This window comes from Natator depressus, chromosome 14 (genome assembly GCF_965152275.1).
Source record: "Natator depressus isolate rNatDep1 chromosome 14, rNatDep2.hap1, whole genome shotgun sequence".
In the NCBI taxonomy this organism is placed as follows: domain Eukaryota; kingdom Metazoa; phylum Chordata; order Testudines; family Cheloniidae; genus Natator; species Natator depressus.
In genome coordinates this window covers 30,774,985-30,780,217 of record NC_134247.1, presented here as the reverse complement: position 1 = coordinate 30,780,217, position 5,233 = coordinate 30,774,985, and the positions used below count along the sequence as shown (strand labels likewise).

At 57.4% G+C, this 5,233-nt stretch overlaps 1 long non-coding RNA gene across 1 annotated transcript; it reads left to right on the top strand.

The window, feature by feature from the left end:
* The first annotated feature begins 1,067 nt into the window (after positions 1-1,067).
* LOC141998352 (uncharacterized) lies at positions 1,068-3,728 on the top strand. The gene is made up of 3 exons (XR_012641823.1): positions 1,068-1,230; positions 2,335-2,436; positions 3,569-3,728. It is a non-coding gene; the product is annotated as an uncharacterized LOC141998352 (long non-coding RNA).
* Positions 3,729-5,233: the final 1,505 nt, after the last annotated feature.

The window sequence follows — 5,233 nt, the reverse complement described above, 5'->3', positions numbered from 1 at the left end:
TCTCATGTCTCACCCCCCCCGCCTCTGTCCCCCCCCTTTCTCCCTCTCTGGGCTGGGGGGGCCGTCTGTCCTCTCTTCCTCTACTCTCCGGGCTGCAGGGGGGGGGGTGCCTCCCCTCCCTTTTTCTCCTCTCTGGACTGGGGGGGCTCTCTTTTTCCCCCTTTCTTCTCCTCTGGGGGCAGGGCCTGTCTTAGGTGTCTGGTGGCTCTCCCCACCCCTCTGCTCTGCTCGCTGGGGATGGGGCACCTGTGTGCAGCATGGAGCTACCTGGGTCCTTCCCCTCCCATGGCCCCAAGCTGGGGGGGGGGCGGGGCATCAGCGCACTGTTGCCCCCTGTCCCCCGCAATGTTGGGAGGCCCCAGGCTGGGCTTCCCACAGGCATCCTGCCCCTGCCTGCGTTCCCAATGAAAAAGGGGGAAGGAAAGGGCCACTCCCACAATTTCCCCGCCCCTCCCCACCCCCCTGTGGGGGAAGTTTTGAACATGAAGTTTTAATGGTTCTGTCGCCCACTGGGTGGGCACTTGGCCTTAGAAAATTACTGAAGTGTAAATTGATAAGTTGATTAAAATTGATCATTTCAATTGAGGCGTTGGACTTGGTGATTTAATTGCCTTGATTTTACTCAATCCATCCTGGTTCTCTCCCCCTGCCCACCAACTCCCCACTCCTGCTAGGATTCTCGACTTGCTCTCGATTGCAGGAGGTATGTGTGGGGAGGGAGGGCTTTTTCCTCCTGTCAACCCCAGCTGGGTGCCTGTCACGCGGGGGTGGTGCGCGGCGGGTGGGGTCCCTAGCAGATCAGGTCTCTGAAGCCCTGGGGGATGGAGGGGCCGATGGCGTTTAAGGGGGTTCAATCATCCTGGCACCGCCTCTGGCTGGGGGTTGGGCTGTTGGGCAGGGAACGAGAAACCACAAATCGTGCCCCTCCCCCCACACTGACCTGTCCTGCTGGGTCCGTCTCGACTTTCAGATCGGCCGGAGAGTCCGGAGCAGGATGTGCGGGGAGCCAGGGCCAGGACCCCGGCCCCAGCTCTGCTTCGCTGCTGCTGAATCGGACCCAGTCACAGAGAGGAGCTGACCCCAGCCCAGCGTCTCCAGCAGAGTGTGCGGCCTGAGTGTGGCTGAGAGAGACAATGGGGGGGCCAGCAGCTGGACCTGCTGGGAGCGAAGAGCCGCTGCAGGAGTGGCCTGTTGAGTGCAATGGACACCTGGAGACTGGAGGGGAGCCAGGTAATGGGGTGTCGCTGCCTGGGAACAGGCTGGAGAGAGACACTGAGGCTGCCCCACATGGGGCCAGGCTCTCAGTGGCAGCAGCGAGTGCCCAGCAACCCCCCGTCTGTGGGCAGCAGGGACTGGATCACCCCCAGGGGCTCTCAGGGCACTGATCCCTGGCTCACAGCTGCTGTCTGGCAGACACAGCGGTGGCCGTGGGGCTGTTCAGGGCCCTCCTGGGCTGGGTGTGTCAGACCCCCTGTGACAGCCCTGGCCCATCTCGGCCTGGTTCGTTCTCCCCCCTTCTGCTGTGTATGGCCAGTGTGAGACCCCAGTGTGTGGGGACAGGGGCACTCGGCAGTGTGGGCCCAGCCAGCGCTCGGCAGGGGGCAGAATGGGGGTGGGGATGGTGGGGGGGCAGTTGGAGCAACTGCCACCAGGACATGCGGGTCCTTATCTCTGTGCCCCTGAGCTCACCAGGCCTCCTGGCAGCCTGGCTGGGAGTGCCCAGGGGAGGGCACTGGGCTGAGGGGAAGGAGGGGCTGTTCTGCCAGCCCCAGCCTGCCTGACCCTCCGGGCTCCTCTCCCAGAGCATCTGATGGAAGGAGCAATCGACAGAACGGTGCATGTTTGAGTTCAGTGGTTCTCAGCCTTTCCAGACGACTGTCGCCCTGTCAGGAGGCTGATTTGTCTTGCACTCTGCTAAGTTTCATCTCACTTAAAAAAACTACTTGCTTCCAAAATCGGACATAAAAATACAAAAGTGTCACAGCCACTATTCCGGAAAAATTGCTGACTCTCTCATTGTTGCGTATTTAATTATGAAATAGATCAATTGGACTATCAACGCTGTACCTTTCCATGTATAGTCTATCGAGCAGTATAAACGAGTCATTGTCTGTATGAAATTTTAGCTTGTACTGACTTAGTGCTTTTTATGTTGCCTGTCGTAACATGAGGCAAATCTCTCGATGAGTTGATGTGCCCCGTGGAAGACCTCTGCTTACCCCCAAGGGTACACGAACCGGTGGGTGAGAACCACTGTTCTAAGGCAGCTCCAGCCCTGGTGCCGTGGGGGAGACGTGTCCTCGCGGCCCTGCCTGACGGGTCTTTCTGTTTCAGATCCTTGTCCTAACTGCAGGAAATATAACTACAAGAAATGTACAATTGTGCTCGCAGTCGCCCTCGCAACCATGTTCTTAGTTCTCATCATTGTCCTGGCAGGTGAGTTCTCACCCTTCCCTTCCCCCTCTCTGCACATCCCATTCCCCCTGGAGCCACCACAGTCAGTCTCTCCTCCTGGCCTGTCTGGCTTCTGCCCCTGAGACAGAGGATTCCTGGGGGATGTTCCTCCAAGACCCTCCTCCTGCTCCCTCCCAGACCCCTGCACCTGGGCACTCTCTGTGTCGGGACTGAAATTAGCTCCCCCCGGCCCATCTCTGAGCACTTTGGGTCCAAGTCACTGTTGCCGGGCCCCAGGCATGGTCACTGATAGCCATGCAGAGTGGGGGTGATTGACGGTGCAGGGCAGCAATGAGCTGGGCCCTCTGCCTGCAGCGTGTCGCCCTGAGGTGCCAGCCTGGCCTTCCTGCATCCCCGGGTGGTGCCCAGTGCTGGGCAGCTGCTGGCGTGTCACTGAAAGGAGCCGTGGAACGCAGTACCGACACCTCCCTTAACGCAGTGTGAAACCCACCCATTGGTGACCTCGGCAGGGCAGGGTCTCGTCTCGCTGTTGACGTCCCCGCCTGCACAGACAGCGTGTGCGAGCGCAGATGGCAGCTGTTTGTGGTGACCGTGAACCTGGCTGGCTGCGCTGGACAGGCCGGGCAGCGGGCGTTCGGTCTCCTGAAGGGAAGGGAGTTTGTTCCCGTCTTCATCTCAACCTGCCTCTCCAGGGAAGCAAAGCGCAGAGCAGGGGGAGGGGGCAGCAGTCCAGGCTAGCAGAACTCCTTGGGGTACTAGACCTGGCAAATCATGTTGAAGTTAATCTCCTACCCATTAATTATTGCCCCCCTGCTGGCCCCCTGGTAACTGTCCCCTCCCTATGTGGCTCTCTGCCCACCCCGTGTTGTAACACTGAGCTTGGGCCCAGCTCTCTGTCCTGGGCTTCATGGCATGAGCTGCTTGTCAGCTGCATCCCTGTTGAATGTGAACCCAAGAGAGGGAGAGCAGAGTCAGATAACCCCCCTCTGGGGTTGGATTCCCAGCGTCCTCCTGGCTCCCTCACAGCCTTTCAGTACCCACCCTGGTTCGAGGGATCTCAGAAGCCTGGGGCGCAGGGGCTGATCTCCCCCTGTTCTCCTCGTTGGCGGGTGGCGGGTCTCGCTCACACCATGTGTCGCTGTCTCATTCTCAGTGTGGAGACCTAAGCTTCCGTCAGCTGAACCGGGGCCCGTTGCTGTATCGCATACCAAGGGAAATGCTACTATTTCTCTGAGGCCGAAAGGAACTGGACCTACAGCCTGACCTACTGCTCTGCGCTCAGCGCCTCCCTGGCTGAGATCAACAGTGAGCAGGAAATGGTGAGAGATGCTCGAATTGCAACGTTCTGGTCTTGGCTCAGCAGCTGCTGCAGGAGAACCTGGGCTCGAGGAGCAGCTCTGAGTAAATGAGCTTCCAGTTGCTGAATGCCAGGCCTGGCTGGCTGGCTCGGGGCACCTCTAGTGTCCGTGTCTGACTGCGGGGATCACTCGCTGTCAGCCCTCTCAAAAGGAGACCGCCCCTCTCTCAGGCTAGGCTGGCTTGAGTGTCTTCTGGGTGGCATGGGGCCAAAGGGGTACTGAGATCCCAGATTGACTTGAAGAGCCAGTGCTCTTGGGTAGCCAGATGAGGATGGGGGGCTCCTCTTAGCCCTGGCCCCTTCTGGCTGAGGAGTTGGTGGCTCTTCTCCCATCCCTGGCCCTTCCCAGCATCCCTTATTGAGATCAGCTGGGCTCTTTCCTTCCCCTTCCCCTGTGATGGGGAGGGGAGCTCAGCTGTTCTGTAAGGCGAGGCGAGGTTTGGGATAGGAAAGTTAATACTGAATTACAAAGAGCTGGGCAAGAGGGAGGCGAAAATCCCCAGCCCTTCCCTGAAAACAGAGCCCTTCAGTGTATCCCTGTGATTCTCTGGTGCACAGAGCCTGTGCTCTGAACCCACCTCTCCCTCTGCTGTTTTGAGGCTTTCGTGCTGTGCTATAAAGGCAGATTTGACTACTGGATTGGCCTCCAGAGGGACCCTGGGCAGCTCTGGAAATGGGCCAATGGCACCAAATTCAACAACCTGTAAGTCCTCTGTGAATTCCCAGGGCTTTGGGTCCCTGGCGTCTGAGATAGCGAGTTCAGGCCGACGCACCAGTCAGTGCTATGTACTCTGTGTATTAGTGATGGGTGGAAGCAAGTGTTGTCTGCTGGGAGACTGGCCAAAGCTTTCAGATCTGTCTGGCTTTAGTGGGGCCATCTGCGTTAAAGATGCACATCTGATAGTCACAAATGCTGAGTGCCTGGGGCTGCCATGAGAAGTGGGGTACAGTAGAGATGGCCCAGACGACATCCCAAGAGGGATTTCAGTGGGATCTGGGTGGGATCAAATAACCAAACCCCAGTTGAGCCGTTAGCAGGGTTTGACCCTGGACCATCAGCACTGAAAGAACGGCAGATTAGGTCACGCTGGCGGGGGAGGGGCACCACGTGTCCAGGAAAGCATAGAGTAAAGAACAGTAAAAATCTTAAACGAACCCAACTGTATCCTGGCATCTCTAAGAATAGGAATTCCACACTTGAAGAATAAGAATCTAGCAGCAGGAATATACTACTGACCAGGATGGTGACTGTGAAATTCACCGAGATTAGAGAGGCTACAAAAGCAGAAAACCCAATAATAATGGGGGTTTTCAACTATCTCCATATGATTAGAGATATGGAACAGCTTCCATATGAGGGGAGACGACTAAGGGGGGGATATAGGAGGTCTATAAAATCATGAGTGGGGTCAAGAAAGTGAAGAGGGAAATGTTATTTATGCCTTCACGTAACGCAAGACC